At 39.3% G+C, this 26,206-nt stretch overlaps 1 protein-coding gene and 1 long non-coding RNA gene across 2 annotated transcripts in view; one reads left to right on the top strand and one right to left on the bottom strand.

Moving 5' to 3' along the window:
• CDH12 (cadherin 12) overlaps positions 1-26,206 on the bottom strand; it is a 762,277-nt gene that overhangs the window by 143,054 nt on the left and 593,017 nt on the right. The gene's annotated exons all lie outside the window — the stretch shown is intronic.
• LOC142652808 (uncharacterized) lies at positions 4,648-25,919 on the top strand. The gene is made up of 4 exons (XR_012847934.1): positions 4,648-4,726; positions 11,638-11,705; positions 12,135-12,173; positions 25,837-25,919. It is a non-coding gene; the product is annotated as an uncharacterized LOC142652808 (long non-coding RNA).

The raw sequence follows: 26,206 nt of genomic DNA, 5'->3' as shown, positions 1-26,206 counted from the left end.
GTGCAGACGACCTGTAATTTACGCGTCGTCGTTTGACAGCTGTCAAACGACGACGCGTAAATTGACTGCCTCGGCAAAGAAGTGCAGGGCACTTCTTTGCAATGTAATTTGATCCGTTCTTCATTGAACTCAATGAAGAGCAGCTCAAGATATACGAGCGTCACAGTCTGTCATTTCAGCCGTAAATGCCTGATATCGTGTGAACATACCCTAACACTCCATGTTACATTTTAACCCCTTCGGGACTGAGACATTTTTTGATTTTTAATTTTCGTTTTTCAGTCCCCGCCTTCCAGGAGCCGTAACTTTTTCATTTTTCCGTCAATAGAGTGGTGTGAGGGCTTATTTTTTGCTGGAGGAGCTTTAGTTTCTATTGGTATCATTTAAAGTACCATATAATGTACTGGAAAATCGGCAAAAAAATATTTGCGGGCTGAAATTTGAAAAAACTGTGAAAACTTGTTTTTTGGGTTTCGTTTTTACGGCTTTCACAGTGTGGTAAAAACGACAACTCATATTTATTCTGTGGCTCAATACGATGACGGTGATACCAAATTTATATTGTTTTTTTCTATTTTACTACTTTAAAACAAAAAAAGTTTTGTTAAAAAAACATTATTTTGTTTCACCAAATTCAGAAAGCCATAATATTTTATTTTTCCGTCAATTGTGTTGTGTGAGGGCTTATTTTTTTACTTTTTGATCACTTTTTATTACATTTTTCTGAGAGCTAAGTTGACCAAATAACAGCAAATTGGGCGTTTAAGGGCATGACCACACGTGGCGGATTTCCTCCGCAACTGTCCGCATCAATGCCGCACAGAATCTGCGTTGCAGATTCTGCTGCGGATCTGCCCAAAATGTGCAGTAAATTGATGCGGACTAGCTGCTGCGGACTGCGGGAAAAGTGCTTCCCTTCTCCCTATCAGTGCAGGATAGAGAGAAGGGACAGCACTTTCCCTAGTGAAAGTAAACGAATTTCATACTTACCGGCCGTTGTCTTGGTGACGCGTCCCTCTTTCGGCATCCAGCCCGACCTCCCTGGATGACGCGACCAGTCCATGTGACCGCTGCAGCCTGTGCTTGGCCTGTGATTGGCTGCAGCCGTCACTTAGACTGAAACGTCATCCTGGGAGGCCGGACTGGAGACAGAAGCAGGGAGTTCTCGGTAAGTATGAACTTATATTTTTTTACAGGTTGCTGTATATTGTGATCGGTAGTCACTGTCCAGGGTGCAGAAACAGTTACTGCCGATCGCTTAACTCTTTCAGCACCCTGGACAGTGACTATTTACAGACGTCTCCTAGCAACGCTCCCGTCATTACGGGAGCCCCATTGACTTCCTCAGTCTGGCTGTAGACCTAGAAATACATAGGTCCAGCCAGAATGAAGAAATGTCATGGCAAAAAAGCAAGACGCATCCGCAGCACACATAACATGTGCATGACAGCTGCGGACTTCATTGCGGAACTTAGAATCTCCATTGAAGTCAATGGAGAAATTCCGCCATGAGTCCGCCACTGCTCCGCAACAGACAGAGCATGCTGCGGACACCAAATTCCGCTCCGCAGCCTATGCTCCGCAGCGGAATGTTACGCATCGTCTAAACGAACACTTCTAAATAGAAGTGGAAGTCAATGCAGAAACGGCTCCGCTGCGGATTAACGCTGCGGAGTGTCCGCAGCGGAATTTAAGTGAAATTCCGCCACGTGTGAACCCAGCCTTAAAATATTATTTTTTATATGGCGTTCACTGTGCGCGTTAAATAAGGTATATTGTAATAATTCAGACTTTTATGGACGCAGCAATACCACTTTTGTTTACTTTTTTATTTTTTACATTACTTTAGAGGAAAAATAGGAAAAGTTTTTTTTTTTACTTTTAATATTTTATTATTTTTTTACATTACTAAAAACTTTATTTCACTTTTTTTTTTTACACATTTCATTAGTCCCTCTAGGAGACTTGAGGGCCCTACAGGGTACAATACACTGCAATACTAATGTAGTGCAGTGTATAGTCATTTTTTCAGGCTGCTGTTAAGCTCTGCCACAAGCAGGGCTTAACAGAGGAAGAGTAAAGGCAATCCTGGGGGCATTCATCAGGCCCCTGGGCTGCCATGACAACAATCAGAACCCCCTGATCGCATTGTTGGGGCACCGATGAGCTGTCGGAGGGGGCCGCCCCCCTCTTTTTAGCGTCTCAGATCCTGCGGTCGCGATTGACCGCAGCATTTGAGGGTTTAAATGGCCGGAAACAGTGTGATTGCTGTTCCTGCCCTTTAGTCCCAGGAGTTAGCTGTAAAACACAGCTGACACCTGCTGCATATGGTGCACACTCAGCGCGTGAGCGTGCTTCAAACATCACCCCTTGCACCAGGACATAATGGTACATCCAGGTGCGTGAAGGGGTTATGCTGGTGGTTTAGCAGTGTTTTATAGATTTAGATTAAAAAAAACTGCCACAAAAACTGCATGTGTCATTCAAGCCTCATATTTTAAAAACTGCAGAAAAATATTTATGTGTGAAGAAGGTAATTACACAACAAATCTGCAGCACATTTGCATATTTGACAGGTAATTAAAACGTTGAGGATCTCACAGTGGACTTCCCGCAAATGTCAGTTTTTGCATAGCAGAGGCTGAAATCTGCAGGGAAATTCATCTGCTTCTCCGCAACAAAATGTGCATGCTGCGGAGTGAAAATTCTGCACCACAGCCTAAATTCCGCACAGTTATTTTCCACAACGTCTGAACTAAGTTACCTAAAAATGCATAGGAACCAATGTAAAAAAAAGTCTGCTGCAGATTTCCACTGCGGACTGTCCGCAGCGAAATACAACAGCAATTCTGCCACGTCTGAATGCACCCTTACACAGATTTTATAGCAAAAATTGAAACAACTGCTGTTTTCTCAAGGCCCGATAGCTACCAGGCTTTAGGTTTTTTTTCAGGAGACTTGAAGATCTTGCAGACTGACAAGCAGGTAGATGTTTTATCTTTTTATTTTTTATAGATTTTGTAATTTAAAAGTAACTTAATTTAATATTAGGTTTTACATTAAAAAATGTCCACCCTTGTTTTAAAAATTTAGAATGAAAATACTTGCAGATTGACTTCCATGGGGACAAAGCAAACTGGACTAGTATAATGAATTTGTATTACAGATTCATATTATCCCCATGCAAATCAAATTCAAGGTCTGAATTCTAAATTTAAGAAAATATCTAATTAGTAAGCTACACAAATATATTAGAGGTTTGCTTAAGGGGATATTCCCATCTCAGCAATCATATTTAACGGTTAGATATTGTCAATCTTTTAAAAATGTGTACTATTTTGCAGAAATGAATTATTCTCCAGCCAAGCTCCCTTTCATTGTTTGTAATCTGTTGCTTATTGTTACGACCACCGCTAGGGTGTTCTACCGCTTTATTTTGCAGTGAAGATGGCCAGGATCTGGAAAGCGCGCCTGCTAGAGTAACTCCCTGTCCAACAACCTCTCTTCAGTTCTATACAAGTCTATCGGATGGCCCCCGGGCATGCTAGAGTAGCTCCCTGCCCAACAACCTCTCTTCAGTTCTATTCAAGTCTATAGGATGGCCCCCAGGCATGCGCAGTAGCCCTGGAGTCATCCTGTTTTCGTCACATGAGTGAAGAGTAGCCGAGTATAGACTGTTACATCCTTATGCTATACACAAGAATGGACTGGCCGATGTCTGTGCTATTAGCTGTACATAAATCGGCTGCATGAGACCGCATTCTGTTTTGTCTCCTGTGCTCCCATCTGCTGTAAGGAAGCCACCCCTGTATCAGTGTATCAGTGAGGGCTACTGTACTGCCGATGTGAGCACAGGAGACAGAGCAGGTCACTGCCTCATACAATGGATTTATCTACAGCTTACAACATGGACTGGATTGCTGGATTGTATTTAGCAAACAGGAGCCAATAAAAAAGGGACACTGAAAATCCCAACTCTTGTAATATCATAGTCTGGCAGCATCGGGAGAGTGCACCAGCATCAAGGCATGACATCAGGGGAGGGCTTGTACAGCCTACAAATGTGTCTGATAATGAAGAAAATGGGGTAGATTAGTCAGAGATATCGAGTAGGTTTAATTTGGATCATCTGTTGCATCAGTGGAAAAAAATAACGCTTAAGATAGGAATAAGCTTTTAAAGGGATCTTTTGGTATTGAGTTTTGCTTCCCTTTTATTGCCATAAGTGGTCATTTTACTGGATATAAGATAACTTTTTAATTGATTTTTATATATTATTTTGTACCTTTTATTATTTTTTATTTCCATACTGGCTGGCAGTGACCACATGTAAAACAATGCAATGTAGTTTAGCCCATACATGGCTCACCCCTCTCTATTTATATTGAATGTAGAACAGCTGCATACAGTGGCCATGTGACCTGCATTGTACAGGCTAAGTAGTGGGTGTAATACACAGTAATAGACATGTTTATAGCTAATTAGGTTATTTTATCTCCAGTAACATGACCACTTATGGGCAATATAAAAAAAAAATACATTATTAGTATCATCAATATTATTTCAATATTTTTAGGAATGTATACTAAATAAATAAATAAATAAATAGATAAATACAAATAAATAAATAATTATCCATTTAATTTCAGGTTTGCTACAGTTTTTTTGTGCAACAATAGAAGCTGCACTTTAAGAGACATTACCTACAGATGCCTATTGCTGCCAGGTCATCATGTTAATATTATTTTTATAATAATAATAATAATAATAATAATAATAATAATTGACTGTAAAAGATCAACAAATGCTTCTTTGCCCCAAAAACAAGGATTTCTAATTCAGATAAAGTTATCTGAATATAAATAATTCGATTTATATATGTATATATATATATATATATATATATATATATATATATATATATACACATATATATATATATATATATATATATATATATATATACACTACCGTTCAAAAGTTTAGGGTCACTTAGAAATTTCCTTATTTTTGCAAGAAAAGCACAGTTTTTTCAATGAAGATAACATGAAATTAATCAGAAATACACTCTATACATTGTTAATGTGCTAAATGACTATTCTAGCTGCAAATGTCTGGTTTTTAATGCAATATCTACATAGGTGTATAGAGGCCCATTTCCAGCAACCATCACTCCGGTGTTCTAATGGTACATTGTATTTGCTAACTGTGTTAGAAGGCTAATGGATGATTAGAAAACACTTGAAAACCCTTGTGCAATTATGTTAGCACCGCTGTAAACAGTTTTGCTGTTCAGAGGAGCTATAAAACTGACCTTCCTTTGAGCTAGTTGAGAATCTGGAGCATTACATTTGTGGGTTCGATTAAACTCTCAAAATAGCTAGAAAAAGAGAGCTTTCATGTGAAACTCGACAGTCTATTCTTGTTCTTAGAAATGAAGGCTATTCCATGCAATTCCATGCAAGAAATTGCCAAGAAACTGAAGATTTCCTACAACGGGTGTGTACTACTCCCTTCAGAGGACAGCACAAACAGGCTTTAACCAGAGTAGAAAGAGAGGTGGGAGGCCCCGCTGCACAACTGAGCAACAAGACAAGTACATTAGAGTCGCGCGTCGGGTCTGGCGTCTCTCTCCAGCAGGCTTCACCACATGGGTATGTAACAGCAGTTTTTCATGTTCCCAGGCACAATGTTTCCAGGCACAGCTACTTTTCTTTATGTGTCATTAGCAACCGCTTCAATCTGGGATTAACTGTCGACATAGAACAGTTTGCACCATTTACTTTATCCATTTATTCATTCATGCCCATGTATTACATAGTTTGTGAATATACTATCCCTGCAAGGAGCGACGCCCTGTCTATGCTCTGCATGACTCATCTTTTAATCTATATTGTTACAATTTTTGTGAATAAAGTTTGTATTTTTCTCCATACAACATTGTCATGTGTTAATTGAACCCTCAACCCTATAGGTTTTTAGGCTTTAACCAGAGTAGAAAGAGAGGTGGGAGGCCCCGCTGCACAACTGAGCAACAAGACAAGTACATTAGAGTCTCTAGTTTGAGAAATAGATGCCTCACAGGTCCTCAACTGGCAGCTTCATTAAATAGTACCCGCAAAACGCCAGTGTCAACGTCTACAGTGAAGAGGCGACTCCAGGATGCTGGCCTTCAGGGCAGAATGGCAAAGAATAAGCCATATCTGAGACTGGCTAATAAAAGGAAAAGATTAATATGGGCAAAAGCACACAGACATTGGACAGAGGAAGATTGGAAAAAAGTGTTATGAACAGACGAATGGAAGTTTGAGGTGTTTGAATCACACAGAAGAACATTTGTGAGACGCAGAACAACTGAAAAGATGCTGGAAGAGTGCTTGACGCCATCTGTCAAGCATGGTGGTGGTAATGTGATGGTCTGGGGTTGCTTTGGTGCTGGTAAAGTGGGAGATTTGTACAAGGTAAAAGGGATTTTGAATAAGGAAGGCTATCACTCCATTTTGCAACGCCATGCCATACCCTGTGGACAGCGCTTGATTGGAGCCAATTTCATCCTACAACAGGAGAATTACCCAAAGCACACCTCCAAATTATGCAAGAACTATTTAGGGAAGAAGCAGGCAGCTGGTATTCTATATGTAATGGAGTGGCCAGCACAGTCACCAGATCTCAACCCCATAGAGCTGTTGTGGGAGCAGCTTGACCGTATGGTACGCAAGAAGTTCCCATCAAGCCAATCCAACTTGTGGGAGGGACTTCTGGAAACATGGGGTGAAATTTCTCCCAATTACCTCAGCAAATTAAGAGCTAGAACGCCAAAGGTCTGCAATGCTGTAATTGCTGCAAATGGAGCATTCTTTGACGAAAGCAAAGTCTGAATGAGAAAATTATTATTTCAAATAAAAATCATTATTTCTAACCTTGTCAATGTATTGACTATATTTTCTAGTCATTTTGCAACTCATTTGATAAATATAAGTGTGAGTTTTCATGGAAAACACAAAATTGTCTGGGTGACCCCAAACTTTTGAACGGTAGTGTATATATCCCTTTTACCTTGTACAAATCTCCCACTTCACCAGCACCAAAGCAACCCCAGACCATCACATTACCTCCACCATGCTTGACAGATTGCGTCAGGCACTCTTCCAGCATCTTTTCAGTTCTTCTGCGTCTCACAAATGTTCTTCTGTGTGATCCAAACACCTCAAACTTCGATTCGTCTGTCCATAACACTTTTTTTCCATTCTTCCCCTGTCCAATATCTGTGTGATTTTGCCCATATTAATCTTTTCCTTTTATTAGCCAGTCTCAGATATGGCTTTTTCTTTGCCACTCTGCCCTGAAGGCCAGCATCTCGGAGTCGCCTCTTCACTGTAGACGTTGACACTGGTGTTTTGTGGGTACTATTTAATGAAGCTGCCAGTTGAGGACCTGTGAGGCGTCTATTTCTCAAACTAGAGACTCTAATGTACTTGTCTTGTTGCTCAGTTGTGCAGCGGGGCCTCCCACTTCTCTTTCTACTCTGGTTAGAGCCTGTGTGTGCGGTCCTCTGAAGGGAGTAGTACACACCGTTGTAGGAAATCTTCAGTTTCTTGGCAATTTCTCGCATGGAATAGCCTTCATTTCTAAGAACAAGAATAGACTGTCGAGTTTCACATGAAAGCTCTCTTTTTCTAGCCATTTTGAGAGTTTAATCGAACCCACGAATGTAAGGCTCCAGATTCTCAACTAGCTCAAAGGAAGGTCAGTTTTATAGCTCCTTTAAACTGCACAACTGTTTACAGCGGTGCTAACATAATTGCACAAGGGTTTTCAAGTGTTTTCTAATCATCCATTAGCCTTCTAACACTGTTAGCAAACACAATGTACCATTAGAACACTGGAGTGATGGTTGCTGGAAATGGGCCTCTATACACCTATGTAGATATTGCATCAAAAACCAGACGTTTGCAGCTAGAATAGTCATTTAGCACATTAACAATGTATAGAGTGTATTTCTGATTAATTTAATGTTATCTTCATTGAAAAAAACTGTGCTTTTCTTTCAAAAATAAGGAAATTTCTAAGTGACCCTAAACTTTTGAACGGTAGAAACACACCATATTTTCTTCAAAGAACTAAGGCTCTTTTCACACTCTTTCGCAGTGTACATCGGTACTATGCATCAGGAGGATTTCCCTATGTATACCTCTGACATGACGTATGCCTAGGACGTATGCCTATGTATAGGCATTCAGTGGCATTCCTTGCCCATGGGCTTCCATTGTAAAAGAAGTTTACTGTGCGGTGCAGATGCAGCAAAGTTTAACTTGACTCTGATAATTTGCCGTAGCGTGATATGTCACAACAATAGCCATTGAAAAGACATTGAAAAGACAAGTTAAAGTTTCTTGCTACAGTGTATTTAACCTGTTAAGTATCAAGTTAAAAGATTGCTACATCTGTTTATGATTACTTTTTTTTTATGGATTCCTTTGTATGGAATAGCGTAGACCACTACACTATTACAAAGAGTTGACAAAAAAGGTATAAGAATGTGTATGGCCCGACGGATGCCAAAATGACACTCTTTTGGCATCCATCTAATGTTGGGGCCCTATGGATACTTCTGGCACACATGCAATGTGTCAGTCAGTATGGTAACAAAAAAAAGAGTTTTCCCGTAGAATATGGTAATAACATAAACTACTGTTCATAAATTGACCTGCGGTGCAGTATTTAAACCCGCTGTATGCCAATTTATGCTACGTATTCATTGCTTTTCTGTTGCGGGTTTTACCCATTAAATTCAAAACCTGAAAAATATAGCCAAGTGTTGCAACTTTTGCAGCGGAAACGCTGTGATTCTTCCGCAAAAAATGGAAATAAGAAAAAAAAAATGCTTTATTTGATTTAAGATTCTTAAAAAAGGTTATACTTAACCCCAGCCATTTTCATAGCGACACGTTGAATTGTACTGAGTGCAGCCCGGCCTCCTGGGATGACGTTTCATCCCATGTGACACCTGCAGCCAATCACAGGCTGCAGCGGTCACATGGGCTGCAGCGTCATCCCAGGAAGCCGGGCTGCACTCAGAACAGACAGACGAGTCGCCATGACAAGGGCCGAGAATAAGCATGGGCTTTTTTGTTCTTTTTTTTTTACAACCGCTTTCCGCAACGGAGATTCCGCCGGAAAACCTGCACCACAATTTTTGTTGTTTTATGGGTGGAATTTCCTGCGGGTTCTTGGTCAGATATGCTTTGTAGTTTTACGTACATCTGCATGTGATACAGCTGTAAACGCATTTGCATTTTTCTTAAGCAAGAAAATACATAAAAAGTATAGTATGCCTATAAGTAAAGTATAGTATGCCTATAAACTGTATGGCCAAAATGTGATATGGAAGCTATGTCTAGTCTTTCTACATGCCATTTCCTGCAGAGGAAAGTTCTTATATAAACTATGCATATGTACAGATTAAGACACAATTGACATCACGTCTGGTCTGTTGTGCACAGTTGGGTCATATAATAGGAACATTTTAAGACATATTTGCCCATAGACTTTTTTAATTGTCGCATGAGGGGTGCCCTATTGGCATGTGTTTGGCCACTTTGCTAAGCTCCAACTGTATTAAAAAGCAAGGCTAATATAAAAAAAAATACAACGGTATACCATATCTGAAACGTATACTATATCTGTTAACTGTTTATCCATACAGTTGCATACATCTAGACATAAGTTTGGCGGGACTGTTTCAAATGGCCTGGCCCAAAATAAACACTGAACGCTGTGTGAATTGTGCCTATGCTGTGCTGTATTATTACATTTGTGTTATCAATATTAACAAAATCTAGAACAAAAAATGCTGGAACCCAAACACAGGAGCAAAAAGAAGAGCAAATTACTCCTGAATGGGTTTAGTAACATTTGCCAGTCATAGGAATCTCAAATAAGCGATAACATTCTAATCTCTGCATAGTTTTCTCTCCGTATATCCAAGCACATTCAGGTGATGATCATTTCTTTACATTGACCTATTCTCTACTTGGGTCTGACCCTTTGCCAAAAATGCAGGGTGTTCGCCCTGACAATGGCAGCTCTGATCCAATGGATCTCCTTTGAAAGTCCTACAAATATTCCTTGAGAAAACCCATGTATTTCCCCACTAGTGACTGCATTAGGGCTTTTTAAGGTTAGGTTTTCAGGGGTGTACTTATAGAGGGTGCAGAGGTGTGCAATCTTGAAGGCCCACTGCCTGTACAATATTGGAACTACAGAGAATTTACTAAAGGATCACCCTGCCGTTGTTAGCATCACATTCTGTATTGATTGTTGCACTTTAGACGTAAAAAAGGCTGGGGTTGTAGTTTTCGCTCATTATGGCCGATAATACCAGAGTACATCTGTCAATAACAGCTGGCATCTTGCTGATACCCATGCAGGCGCAGCTGCTGTGTCTGTGCTATCACCATGACATACATGTGCAGCATTTTGCAATCAAAACTATTTAGCCCATATTTCAAAATCGTTTTTTTAGCAACATTTTCAAATTTTTAGCTGTTTGCAATAAACAATCAAACAAGAACAATTAAAATAGCTCAACACAACTAATATAACAAATGGTTTCTCAAAATGTAACACAAAATGACATTTTTAATGGCTACTGCAGTGTCAGAATTATTGAACTCCTTCATGACTAGCGTCTTTAGTACTTAGTAGAGCACCATTTGCTGTTATGACTGCAAACGTGATGCATATCCAGACACCAGCTTCTGACAGCGTTACTGAGGAATCTCTGCCCTGTCCTCATGGGCAATGGCCTCCAGTTTACTAATATTCTTGGGTTTGTGTGCTGCAACCGACTTCTAATCCCACCAAAGGTTTTCTATGGGGTTCAAGTCAGGTGACTGTGACGGCCACTTCAGAATCATCCAGGACTTTTTCTGAAACCAAGCTTTGCTGGACTTTGAGGAATGCTTGGGGGTCATTGTCCTGTTGAAAAGTCCAATGACAGCCAAGCTTCGGCTTCCTCACAGAAGGCATCACGTTTTCTCCTAGGATTTCCTTGAACTTGCTTAAATTTATCTTGCTTGAACATGCTGCAGGTTCCTAGTGTCAGAGGTAGCAAATCAGCGGCCCCAGAGCATCACCATGCTTCACTATTAGCAGGGTGTTCTCTCCAGTGTATGCTTCATTCTTCCTCCTTCAGACAAACCGCTGATCCATAGGCCCAATTAGTTCCATTTTTGTTTCATTGCTCCACAGAACATAATCCCAGAATTTTTTTCATATTTGAGCAGACTTTCTTTGTGCTTTTGGGTCATTGGAGGTGTACCTCTTAGAGTCCGAGCATGGCGACCTTCAGCATTTAGTATGCGCCTTACTTTGCAAACTGAAACCTCTGTGCTTGCTGCCACCAAATCTGGTTGTAGGTATTTTGCAATCACTCGAGGGTTTTTGACCACATGCCTCCTCAGGAATCAGGTGGCAGCTGGTGACAGCTTCCACTTTCTGCCAGGGTTCCTTTAACTTTGTACTTACAAACCATGCCTCCAATTGTATCTCTAGAAACATCCAGGGACTTTGCTATCTTTTTGTATCCTTTTCCTTTTTTGTGCATGGTAATGATCTCTTCTCTTTATTTTTTAGACCACTCTCTTGACATATTTCTAATATGTAATCAGACATCACAGTCAACAAACCCCTAACCAGTCCAGGTATTTGATGTGTTTACACCTAAAACAACTAATGAAACCCTTGATACGCTGCATGAGGTGTGCTTGAGACGCCTGATTTGCAAATGTGCGTTCTTATGAGCTGCCGTCTTGCCAGATGAAACGGGGGTCGGTAGACCCCTGTTCTCTATATAGTTGCGGGGTCCCAGAGCATTTATCAGACATTCATGGCACATCATGTTGAAATGCCATAAATGTCTACGTAAGGAAAACCCCTTTAAGTCTTTCTCAAGTATTAGCTATTGACAGATTATTTTTATGTAATACTGTACAGTATTTCAGCTATAAATTCACAAAAATAGACATATATAGATGGGTTAGACAGTGTTAACATTGTGATTTTGTAATTTTTAAACTATAATCAACTATTTGTTATATTTTAACTATTTTATGGTGACCTTGGATTTTAAGGACAGCTAGAGGCCCGAAGTTCCTTCATATACAATCAAGGTAATGTTGTGTGTTTTCCCCTCTCAAAATCACAAGAGTGCTGTTTCAGTTTATGTAACCTGGTAGAACATGCAAGAAAATCAATAGATGCATTATTCATTTCTTCAAAAATGTCATTTGGCCTACACTTTATGAAAAAGATAGAATGAGACCTGAGGTAGAACATACAGCTGTGGGCAATCACATTAATCTGTCTGAGACCTGTAGCAATGTAGCCCTAAGTATCAAAATCCGTTTCACTTGTACTAAATTGCATATTTTATGTGTCAATTCACACAGGCTGGCATAACATCTATCTTCCAGTACCAATTAATTTATTATACTTGTACAGTTATTTAACCAATTCATGCAGGTAACACTTTAATCAGCTTACATTATTTGATCTGTATTTGAACTGTAAGAAAATGTTGCCTTGTAAATACTGGTATTCAATATATAGAAGCTATGTTTTAATGATAAGCCACTAAAATCCTTGCACGAAGGAGTCTTCTCATTAAAGACATAGAAAGCATAGCGCTAGGATATGCCATCAATGTCCAATTGGTGGGGCAGCAACTGCTGTGACCATAATCGATTGCTAGAACAAAGTGGTAGCCGTACTGGAAAGGACCAGCGATTCACTATACCAATGATTGACTATAATGGACCAACCATGCGTTATTTGAAAAAGTAAAATAGAGAAGAAAGCAGGAAAATAGGAAAAAGGTGAAGTATGAGTGGTTCAGGGAGTATTCGTAGATAAGTGTGGAAGGGGCAGCAGTTATAAAGGCATTTGAAGGTAAATCCCAATAAAATGTATCCTTAACCCCTTAGTGACCAGCCTATTTTAGGCCCGAATGACCAAGCTATTTTTTTTTCTCGTTTTCCTATAGTTGCATTCAAAGAGCTATAACTTTTTTATTTTTCTGTCGACATAGCTGTATGGGGACTTGTTTTTTTGCAGTATTATTTGTACTTTTTAATGGCACCATTTTAGGGTACATATAATATTTTGATTAACTTTTAATAACTTTTTTTTGGGGGAGATTAGAAAAAACCCCTGAAATTCCACCATTGTTCTATGCGTTTTAACCCCTTAAGCATGCAGCCACTTTTGGACCTTATGACACAGCCTCATTTTTTAAATCTGACGTGTGTTACTATATGTGGTAATAACTTGGGAATTCTTTTACCTATCCAAGCGATTCTGAGATTGTTTTCTCGTGACATATTGTACTTTAAGTTAGTGAAAAAATTTGGTCCATATATTCAATATTTTTGTGTGAAAAACACCAACATTTTGAGAAAATTTGCAAAAAATTAGCATTTTCTAAATTCAAATGTATCTGCTTGTAAGACACATAGTTATACCACACAAAATAGAGTTACTAGCTAACATTTCCCATATGTCTACTTTAGATTGGCATAGTTTTTTGAATATCCTTTTATTTTTCTAGGACGTTACAAGGCTTATAAGTTTAGCAGCAATTTCTCAAATTTTCAAGAAAATTTCAAAAGCTTATTTTTTTAGGGACCAGTTCAGTTCTGAAGTGGCTTTGAGGGCCTTATATATTAGGAACCCCCACAAATCACCCCATTTTAAAAACTGCACCCCTTAAAGTATTCAAAACAGCATTTAGAAAGTTTCTTAACCCTTTATGCGTTTCACAGGAATTAAAGCAACGTGGAAGGAAAATTTGCAAATTTCATTTTTTTTTGCAGAAATTCCATTTTAATCCATTTTTCCTGTAATACTGAAGGTTTTTACCAGAGAAACACAACTGAATATTTATTTCCCTGATTCTGAAGTTTTTAGAAATATCCTACATGTGGCCCTAGTGCGCTACTGGACTGAAACAAAAGCACCAGAAGCAAAGGAGTACCTAGAGGATTTTTGGGCCTTCCTTTTCTTAAATTATATTTCAGGCACCATGTCAGGTTAGAAGAGGTCTTGTGGTGCAAAAATAAAGGAAACACCCCAAAAAAGACCCCATTTTGGAAACTACACCGCTTGAGGAATTCATCTAGTGGTGTAGTGAGCATTTTGACCCCACAGGTGTTTCATAGATTTCATTAGAATTGGGCAGTAAAAATGAAAAATTACATTATTTTCCAATAATATGTAGCTTTACCTCAAAATGTTTACATTTTTCAACAAATAAATGAGGAAAAGCACCCCAACATTTGTAAAGCAACTTCTCCAGAGTACGGAAATACCCAACATGTGGTCATAAACTGCTGTTTGGGCAAGCAGCAGGACTCGGAAGGGAAGGCACGCCATTTAGCTTTTGGAGCGCTGATTTTGCTGAATTCATTTCTCTGCACCATGTCGCAATTGTAAAGCTCCTAAGGTACCAGTACAGTGGAAACCCCCCAAAAGTGACTCCATTTAGGAAACTACACCCCTTGAGGAATTCATCTAGGGGTGTAGTGAGCATTTTGACCCCACAGGTATTTCATGGATGTCATTAGAATTGGGCAGTGAAAATGAAAAATTACATTATTTTCCAATAAGTTGTAGCTTTACCTCAGAAATTTTTTATGTTTTTAACAAATAAGTGAGGAAAAGCCCCCCAACATTTGTAAAGCAACTTCTCCAGAGTATGGAAATACCCAACATGTGGTCATAAACTGCTGTTTGGGCAAGCGGCAGGACTCAGAAGGGAAGGCACGCCATTTAGCTTTTGGAGTACAGGTTTTGCTGGTTTGATTTCTCGGCACCATTTCACATTTGTAAAGCTCCTAAGGTACCAGTACAGTGGAAACCCCCCAAAAGTTACTCCATTTGGGAAACTACACCCCTAGAGGAATTCAACTAGGGGTGTAGTGAGCATTTTGACCCCCCAGGTTTTTCATAGATTTCATTAGAATTGGGCAGTAAACATGAAAAATGACATTTTTTTTCACTAAGACGTAACTTTAGGTTAAAATGTTTCATTTTCTCATCAAATAAAGGAGAAAAAGCACCATAACATTTGTAAAGCAACTTCTCCAGAGTACGGAAATATCCCATATGTGGTAATAAACCACTGTATGAATACATATCAGGGCTCAGAAGGGAAGGAGCGCCATTTGGCTTTTGGAGAGCAGATTTTGCTGGATTGGTTTTTCTGCACCATGTCGCTTTTGCAAAGCCCCTTAGGTACCAGTACAGTGGAAACTACCCAGAAGTGACTCCATTTGGCAAACTACACCCATTGAGGAATTCATCTAGGGGGGTAGTGAGCATTTTGACCCCACAGGTGTCTCATAGATTTTATTAGAAATGGGCAGTGAAAATTAAAAATTACATCATTTTCCAATAAGACATAGCATTAGTTCAAACATTTTCATTTTCTCATCAAATAAAGAAGAAAAAGCATCATAACCTTTGTAAAGCAACTTCTTCAGAGTAGGGAAATACCCCATATGTGGTCATAAACTGCTATTTGGAGCAGGAGCGCCATTTAGTGTTTGGAGCAGAGATTTTACAAGATTCGTTTTTTGACAGCATGTTGCATTGAGCTATAGTACCAGTACAATGGTACCCCTGAAAAATTACCCCATTTTGACCGCACAAGTGTTTTGCAAAAATGAGTAAACAATAGATGTTGCAGAATGAAAATTGCTGTTTTCCACAGATATGCTATTTCAGTGCCCAATGTGTTGTGCCCAGCTTGTACCACCGTAGACACACATCCCATAAATTGTTAAGCGGGTTCTCCAGAATACAGTAATACCCCATATGTGGTCATAAATTGTCATTTGGGCACACTGCCAGGCTCAGTTGGACCACCATTTGTCTTTTGAAGTGCAGATTTTGCTTGGTGTTTTACTGGTATTTCAGCTTATAATGTGGGGGCATATGAAAGCTGGGCGGAGTACATCAGGGTATATGTAAGCTGGGCGGAGTACATCAGGGGTATATGTAAACTTGGCGGAGTACATCAGGGTATATGTAAGCTGGGCGGAGTACATCAGGGTATATGTAAGCTGGGCGGAGTACATCAGGGTATATGTAAGCTGGGAGGAGTGCATCAGGGTATATGTAAGCTGGGCGTAGTACATCAGGGCTACAAAAATTAGTCTGGGCCGTCATTTAACATCATTTTGCATCATTGCGTTTTGAGAGTCATAACGTGTTATTTTTCCGTTGACGGAGCTGTGTAAGGGCTTGTTTTTTGTGGAACGAGCTGTAATTTTTATTGGTTCTATTTTTGGGTACATGCAATTTTTTTTATCACTATCTATTCCATTTTTTGGGAGATGAGGAAACCAAAAAACAGCAATTCCAGCACGGTTTTGTTTTTTTTATTTTTTACAGTGTTCACCGTGCAGTATAAACAACATGTTAACTTAATTCTGCGGGTCAATATGATTACAGCGACACCAAATTTATATAGTTTTTTTACGTTTCACTACGTTTCCACAATAAAAATACTCTTTTCTAAAAAAATCATGTATTAGTGTCGCCATTTTCTGACAGCCATAACTTTTTTATTTTTTAGTTGATATCGCTGCGGGATGGCTTGTTTTATGCGTGACGAACTGTAGTTTCTATTGCTACTATTTTGCATTACTTGCAACTTTTTGATCACTTTTTATTAAAAAATTTTTGAGACAAGATGACCAAAAAATAAAATGCTGTCATTGTTTTTTATTAAAACTTTTTACGGGGTTTACAGTGCGGTAAAAATAATGTGATATTTTTATAGATCAGGCCGTTCCGAACGCGGCGATACCTATTATGCATAGTTTTTTTCATGTTTTCATTTTTTTTCTAATTATAAAACGAGTTGATCAGGGAAACAGGGCAAGTGTTGTTTTTATTAGTGAAAACTTTTATTTATTTATTTTTCTTTCACATTTTTTTTTACTTTTTTCACTTTTTTTATTACACTTACCTGAGGACTTGAAGATCTGGTCTTCTGATCCCCGGTACGATACACTGCACTACTTATGTAGTGCAGTGTATCGTAACTGTCATTCTTCAGCTCACAGTTAGCCTATTACGTCATGCCTCGTGCAGGACCTAATAGGCTACCGTACCTGGGCAACCAGCACTGGCTTCCTGGTTACCATAGCAACCATCGCCATCCGCGATCTATCGCAGGGGGACCCGGGGGGGGTACAAAGGGAGCTGACAGACGCTGAAGATAAAGCACGCATAGCTCCTGTGCTCGCTTTATCTACAGGGCGTGACTTTACGCCCGTGTGCGGGAAAGCACTTTGAATTTGGACGTACAGTCACGCCCAATAGCGGGAAGGGGTTAAATTGATGCCGTTACTGTGCGGCGTAAATAACACATTACCTTTATTCTATGGGTCGGTACGATTATGACGATACCACATATGTAGAGGTTTTTTATGTTTTACGACTTTTGCACAATAAAAACACTTTTGAACTAAAATTATTTGTTTTTGCATCGTCGCTTTCCAAGAGTCGTAATGTCTTTATTTTTCAATCAATGTAGTGATTTGTTGGGCTTTTTTTTTGCGGGACAAGACGTAGTTTTGATTGGTACTATTTTGGGGTACATGGGACTTATTGATTAATTTTTATTATAACTTTTTTGGGGGGCAATGGAAAAAAATAAAATTTTGCCATTGTTTCTTGCGTTTTTTTTTACTGTGTTCACATTGCGGTTTATATTACATATTAACTTAATTAATTGAGTCACTACGGTCGCAGCGATAGTACTTTTATTTATTTATTACACTTTTACTAAATAAAACCACTTTTTATGTTAAAAAATGGTTTTATTTATTTTTTTACTGTCATTTTTATTAATAATTTTTATTTCACATTAATTACTTATTATTTTAGTCCCACTAGGCGACTTCACTGTGCGATCTTCAGATTGCTGCTATACACCTTGTTCCAAATTATTATGCACATTGGATTTAAGTGTCATAAACATTTAATTATTAGTTTTTCAATTAAACTCATGGATGGTATTGTGTCTTAGGGCTCTTTGGGTCATTGTAATCATTATCAGACACCTGTGATAATTAGTTTGCCAGGTGTGCCCAATCAAAGGAAAACTACTGAAGAAGGACGTTCCACATTATTAAGCAGGCAACAGGTTTCAAGCAATATGGGAAAGAAAATGGATCTCTATGCTGCCGAAAAGCGTGAAATAGTGCAATACCTTGGACAAGGTATGAAAACATTGGATATTTCAAGAAAACTTAAACGCGATCATCGTACTGTGAAAAGATTTGTGGCTGATTCAGAGCACAGACGGGTTCGTTCAGATAAAGGCATAATGAGGAAGGTTTCTGCCAGACAAATTAATAGGATTAGGAGAGCAGCTGCTAAAATGCCATTGCAAAGCAGCAAACAGGTATTTGAAACCGCTGGTGCCTCTGGAGTTCCGCGGATCTCAAGGTGTAGGATCCTCCAGAGGTTTGCAAGTATGCATAAAGCTATTATTTGGCCACCCCTAAACAATGCTCACAAGCAGAAACGGTTGCAGTGGGCTCAGAAATACATGAAGACTAATTTTCAAACCGTGTTGTTTAATGATGAGTGCCATGCAACCCTGGATGGTCCAGATGGATGGAGTAGTGGATGGTTGGTGAATGGCCACCATGTCCCAACAAAGCTGCAACATCAACAAGGAGGTGGCGGAGTCATGTTTTGGGCTGGAATCATGGGGAGAGAGCTGGTAGGCCCCTTTAGGGTCCCTGACGGTGTGAAAATGACCTCTGCAAAGTACATAGAGTTCATGACTGACCACTTTCTTCCATGGTACAAAAAGAAGAACCGTGCCTTCCGTACAATGCACATGTAGGAGGATTAGAAGATTCAACCACCTCCTTCTCCTGGCACTAGCCAGGATAAGGGAGGGGGGATTCTGTGAGCTCACTGGAGCGTGTGTGTCTACACCAAATTTGCAGCGTAAAGCAATGAGGTTGCTTTACTACATTGCAATGCTGCAATTTTGGGAATTGCTCCCTATAGTGACCAGCACATGGAAATGTTATAAATTAGAATCTAATTTATAATATTTCCTGACTTGTGAAAAAATGAAAACAATGTTTAATCACTTAAATACTAACTGTTTAACTGAAAAAAAATAATTCTAGCGACACATTCCCTTTAAGTGGCTTTTTAAAAAAAATATATATATATATATTATACCGAGGTGGTAGATGTATTAGACCTTAGGAAGAGATTCTGTATCCTGGAACTTTTGCACAAAGGATTGTAAATCATTATAGCATGTAAAAATAGCATTTTAAAATTCATAACACATTTAGAACTCTAAATACTGTAGTTTGACATTTTGCAAGTGTTGAAGAAAGATAAAGTCAATCAAAAATCCCATGAGGTAACTCATATGTCCTCAAGCAATGGGGACTTGAAAGAAAAAAGAAAAATAATATTATTCATGTTACATTATACATAAGTATACATGTTAGTATATTATTGTAGACAGTTCCAGCAGCAGGATACCCTGCGATCAGTATTCTTTCAGGGGTCCTTTCCAATAAAAAGGGACAACCCCTTTTATTTCTGAGAACTCTACACTCAAGTGTATAACCTGTTTTATTTCAACATTTTCATAGATTCATCTTTATTTATACAGGTACATGTGTTGGTGCTATGTCACTAATTTGTCTTCTATCTGTAATATATTTGTATTGGAAGACTTATGATAAATATTGTAATAGCTACTTTTGCTACTAAAATGAACAATTGTGTCAAACTGGTCTGCCTGAGTACCATAGGGTCCTCTGTTGGGCACAGGCTATAACACAATAATGGGCACAATAGAGCGATCAGAAGACACCCTCATTTGGATCAGACTTTGCAGCCAATCATTTGCCACTAGGGTTTTTTCTTCTAGGTTGATTCACAACCTACTAGACATTATTAACCCCTTAAGGACGCAGCCTAGTTTTGGCCTTAAGGCTCAGAGCCCATTTTTCAAATCTGACATATTTCACTTTATGTGGTAATAACGTGGGAATGCTTAAACCTACCCAAGCGATTCTGAGATTGTTTTCTCGTGACACATTGGGCTTCATGTTCAAGGTAAAATTTGGTCGATATATTCAGTGTTTATTGGTGAAGAATTGCAAAATTTAGAGAAAATTTTGAAAAAATTGCATTTTTCAGAATTTAAATGCATCTGCTTGTAAAACAGACGGTTATACCACCCACAATAGTCACTAGTTCACATTTCCCATATGTCTACTTTAGATTGGCATCGTTTTTTGAACATCCTTTTTTTTTTCTTGGACGTTACAAGGCTTAGAACATAAACAGCAATTTCTCATATTTTTAAGAAAATGTCAAATGCCTTTTATTTAAGGTACCAGTTCAGTTCTGAAGTGGCTTTGAGGGGCCTATGTATTAGAAACCCTGATAAAACACCCCATTTTAAAAACTAGACCCCCAAAGTATTCAAAACAGCATTTAGAAAGTTTTTTAACCCTTCAAGCATTTCACAAGAATTAAAGCAAAGTGGAGGTGAACTTTGCAAATTTCATTTTTCTTGCGGAATTTCAATTTTATTCATTTTTTTTTCTGTAACACAGAAGGTTTTACCAGAGAAATACTACTAAATATGTATTGTCCAGATTCTGCAGTTTTTAGAAATGTCCCACATGTGGCCCTACTGCGCTCGTGGACTAAAACACAAGCCCTAGAAGCAAAGAAGCACCTAGTGCATTTTGAGTCCTCTTTTTTATTAGAATATATTTTAGGCAGCATGCCAGGTTTGAGGAGGTGTTGAGGTGCCAAAACAGTAGGAATCCCCCAATAGTGACCCCATTTTGGAAACTACACCCCTCAAGGAATTAATTTATGGTTGTTGTTACCATTTTGACCGCACAGTTTTTTCACAGCACGTATTTGAATTGGGCTGTGAAATGAAAAAAATTTCATTTTTTCCAATAAAATGTCATTTGTGATCAAAATTTCTTATTTTCACAGGGAACAAAATACCCCATTTGGTTGCCCAATTTGTCCTTAGTGTGGCAATACCCCATTTGTGGTGATAAACTGCCGTTTGGGCCCATGGGAGGGCTCAGAAGGAAAGGAGCGCTATATGTTTGTTGGAGTCCAGATTTTGCTGGATTGGTTTTCGGGTGCCATGTCACATTTGCAGAGCCTCAGGGGTATCAAAGCAATGGAAACCCACCAAAAGTGACCCCATTTTGGAAACTACACCCCTCAAGGAATTCATTTATGGTTGTTGTTAGCATTTTGAGCACACAGTTTTTTCACAGCACCTATTTCAATTGGGCTGTGACATTAAAAAATGACATTTTTTCCAATAAGATGTAATTTTTTATCAAAATTTCTTATTTTCACAGGGAACAAAATGCTCAATTTTGTTGCCCAATTTCTCCTGAGTGCAGAAATACCCCATTTGTGGCAATAAACTGCCGTTTGGGCCCATGGGAGGCCTCAGAAGGGAAGGAGCGCTGTGTGTTTTTTGGAGTCCAGATTTTGCTGGATTGGTTTTCGGCTGCCATGTCGCATTTGCAGAGCCCCAGAGGTATCAAAGCAATGGAAACCCACCAGATGTGACCCCATTTTGGAAACTACACCCCTGAAGGAATTTATTTATGGGTAATGTGACCATTTAGACCCCATAGTTTCTTCACAGAACTTATTTGAATTGGGCTGGGAATTAAAAAATATATATATATTTTCCAATAATATGTCATTTTAGCTCAAAAATTCTTATTTTCACAAGAAATAAAATACTCCATTTTGTTGCCCAATTTGTCCTGAGTGCGGCAATACCCCATTTGTGGTGATAAACTGCCGTTTGGGCCCATGGGAGGGCTCAGAAGGAAAGGAGCGCTGTGTGTTCTTTGGAGTCAAGATTTTGCTGGATTGGTTTTCGGGTGCCATGTCGCATTTGCAGAGCCCAAGAGCTATCAAAGCAATAGAAACCAATCACAAATGACCCCATTTTGGAAACTACACCCCTCAAGGAATTCATTTATGGGTGTTGCGACTATTTTGACCCCATAGTTTTTTCACAGAACTAATTTGAATTGGGCTGGGAATGAAAACAAAATTATTTTTTTCAAATAATATGTAGTTTTGGCTGAAAATTTCTTATTTTCACAAGAAACAAAATACCCCATTCTGTTGCCCAATTTGTTCTGAAGGCCGCAATACCCCATTTGTTGTGATAAACTGCCGTTTGGGCCCATGGGAGGGCTCAGAAGGAAAGGACCACCATTTGGCCTACTGGGGATTTTCTAGTGCGAAGTCATGTATGCAGAAGCACCTGAGGTACCAGTACAGTTGAAACCCGCAAGAAGTGACCCCGTTTTAAAAACTACACCCTTAAGGCATTCATCTAGAGGTGTAGTGAGCATTTTGACCAGAGGCCTACACCCCATAAACTGTAATGTGGGTTCTCCCGGGTATGGCAATACCCTACATGTGGCTGTTATCAGCTGCCCGGGCACACAGCAGGGCTCAGAGGGGAAAGACGAGGGGGGATAAGCTGTGCGGAGGGCATCAGGGTAAGTAAAATTGGGGTAAATTATAAACCAAGGGATGTATGATAAATTTTAAAACACGCTTTCATACAGAGCTCTGGTTATTCGGGACACGTGTCACATTGATATATTATGTCATCCCTTATCGCCCTCTTATAGCAGACTTTGCACCTCTTTTGACTTTTTCCCTTCTTGCCAGTTTGGGGAACTTCTCCTGGAAAGTGTTGCCGCCCAGGTACGATGCGTGTGGCCCAGCTTCCAGAAGTACTGGGTGCCCCCCCTTCTTGGTCCCTAAAGATTAGGTTCTTGATAATCACCTCTTGAAATTCCAGGAAAGTTCCTGTCTGGCCTGCACATCGACGTAGCACGAACGCATTGTACAAAGCCATCTATATGATGTTCCCGGCCAGCTTCTTATACCACACCGCATGGCGCTGTAGGGCTTCAGGATTTGATCTGACAAGTCCAGCCCTCCCATGTACCTATTGTAGTCCAGGATGCAGTCTGGTTTGGGTGTGGCCTTTCCTTCATATATCCTAAACCTGTAGGTATACCCTGATGCACTCCCGCAGCTTATACATCTTCACGCCATACCTTGCCCTCTTACCCGGCAGGTACTCGCGGAATTGAACCCTCCCTTTAAAATGTACCAGGGACTCATCAATAGAAATACACTTCTCGGGGTGTATGCTGGAAAAACCGGGCACTGAAACGGTCTAATAGGGGTGTCCGTTTATACAAACGGTCAAAACTGGGGTCATCTCGGGGTGGGCACGACTCATTATCAGTATAATGTAAGAAGCGAAGTATTGCCTCATTTATTTATTTTTTAAGGTACCAGTTCAGTTCTGAAGTTGCTTTGAGGGGCCCATATATTAGAAACCCCTATGAAATACGCCATTTTAGAAACTAGGCCCCTCAAAGTATTCACAACAGCATTTAGAAAGTTTATGAACCCTTTAGGTGTTTCACAAAAATTTAGAGCAAAGTAGAGGTGTAATTTAAAAAATTTTTTTGTCAGAAAATCCTCTTTATACCATTTTTTTTTATAACACAAAAGGATTTACCAGAGAAACGCAAATTAATACGTATTGCCCAGATTCTGCAGTTTTTAGAAATATCCCACATGTGGCCCTCGGGCGGTAATGGACTGAAGCACCGGCCTCAGAAGCAAAGGAGCACCTAGTGGATTTTGAGGCCTCTTTTTTATTAGGCACCATGTCCAGTTTGAAGAGGTCTTGTGGTGCCAAAACATTGGGAACCCCCCAAAAGTGACCGCAATTTGGAAACTAGACCCCTTGAGGAATCCATTGTAGTTTTCTTGGGGTGCATGCAGCTTTTTGATCAGTTTTTATTCTATTTTTAGGTGGTGTGGTGACTAAAAAACAGCAATTCTACTATTGTTTTTTTATTCTTTTTTTTTTACAGCGTTCACCGTGCGCTATAAATGACACATTCACTGTATTCTGCGGGGCGATACGATTACGGCGATACCAGATGTTTATAGTTTTTTTTAATGTCTTATGGCGTTTGCACAATAAAATACGTTTTGTAAACAATCATTTACTTTTTGTGTTGCCTTATTCTAAGAGCCATAACGTTTTTATTTTTCAATCAATAAAGCCGTGCGAGGACTTATTTTTTGCGTAACGAACTGTAGTTTCGATCAGCACCATTTTTAGGTACATGCGACTTTTTGATCTCTTTTTATTCCATCTTTTGGGAGGTGAAGTGACCAAAGAATTGTGATTGTGGTACGGTTTATTATTATTTTATTTTACGGCGTTCATCGTGCGCGATAAATAATGAAATAATTTTGTAGTTCAGGCCGTTACGGGCGCGGCGATACCAATTATGTATAGTTTATTTGTTTGTTTATATATTTTTATTAATAATAAATGACTGATAAGGGAAACAGGGGGATTTTTACTTTTATTACTTTTAAATCTTTTATTTTCTTATTTTTACACATCTTTTTTAAACTTTTTTTTTACTTTATTACTTTGTCCCACTAGGGGACATGAGGGCAGGAGGCCCTGATCGCTATTCTAATACACTGCACTACAAGCGTAGTGCAGTGTATCAGAGCTGTCAGCTACTCACTGACAGCAAGCATAGTGGGTCCTGACGTTGTCAGGACCCACTAGGCTTCCGTCTATGGTATAGCCGGACACCATTGTTTGGTGTCCGGTTGCCATAGTCACCATCGCCGGCCGCTATCGCGTAGCAGGCCGGCGATGGCAGCTTAACCCCTAAAAAGCCGCGATCTCTATAGAACGCGGCTTTTAAGGGGTTAATCAGCGGGGACACAGCGATCGGTCCCCGCTGTAGGAGCTGTGACAGCTGCTGAACAAGACAGCAGCGTCACAGCTCCTGTATGTGTCGGGAGGACGGCCGAAACGGCCGTTACTCCCGTGACGTACTATTACGTCATGGAGCGCGAACGATACAGTTGCCGTGACGTAATAGTACGTCAAGGAGCGGGAAGGGGTTAAGGATATGTTCGGTGTTTGCAGTGATAACAAAGTTTATGATGCAATTAAAAGTGGAAGTGTACAAGTTCTGTACAGATTGAAAGTGGCCCTTGAGAATAATTTCTTCTGGTCTACTAGGGAACCCTAGTCCAACACTGTTTTCTATTAAAAAAACAAAACAGACGCAATCTCAACACCGGCTTTGACTGTCCCAAATGTGCTCCACTTTTGTAAGAAAAAAATATTATAAATATGTCACTCAATTTAGAATAACAGGCCACATCCCTGTCATGCCCATTCTAAAAGACGAAGCACAAAAGTGTCTCAGTAGTTTAACAGCAGTATATAAATGCAGTAGTTTATACAGTAGGAAAATTGAGGATTTAAACCATAGTAAAAAAATAGTCAAAATACAATTAAATATGTCAACTCTTTATACCAATGCACTATTGCCATTCATATCTCTTTCAAAAATGCTTTTCCCTCTCAATGATCATCATTTCTCAAAGGATTTTCAACTTTATTGCTGTGTGTTGCCAAAGGCAAATCCTACCTGTTTTACATACTGGAGTCTCTGAACATAAATATTCAACAGCTACCCTCTTTACATAAATACGTGTTCTATGTTAGTGAAAAAAAAGTTTTGTTTTCTTTATAAATTTATTATACTGTATATTATTATACTGTATGAATAAGTTATACGTATAAGTGTTATTATGTATGTAATAATCGTTACTTTTTATGTCTAGCAGTGGTCTCCAACCGGTGGCTCTCCAGATGTGTGACAAAACTACAGCTCTGAGCAAGCCCTGACAGCCGTAGGCTGATATATACTAGGTTGTTATGTAACAGTCAACTAAATGTATGACACTTTAGACATTTGTATACACTTTCTTTCAATTTCCATGATGATTTAGAAAATGTAATTGAGAAAAGTCGAGAGGGGTCATATGATTCACTTTTCCGCAACCCTGTTTGGAATATTTCTGGTCCCAAGAATTTGAGGGTTTATGTTCTTTTTGTTTGGGCCACAGATTTGTGCTTTGCGTAGGGGTCATTCAGTAGATATAGTCCAGGTTTGATAGGACATGTCATAATCTAAAGAGTACCTGTCCTGGTAAC

The sequence above is a fragment of the Rhinoderma darwinii genome, chromosome 5 (assembly GCF_050947455.1).
Source record: "Rhinoderma darwinii isolate aRhiDar2 chromosome 5, aRhiDar2.hap1, whole genome shotgun sequence".
In the NCBI taxonomy this organism is placed as follows: Eukaryota; Metazoa; Chordata; class Amphibia; order Anura; family Rhinodermatidae; genus Rhinoderma; species Rhinoderma darwinii.
The sequence above is the reverse complement of the archived record's forward strand: the minus strand, read 5'-3'. Positions and strand labels throughout refer to the sequence as shown.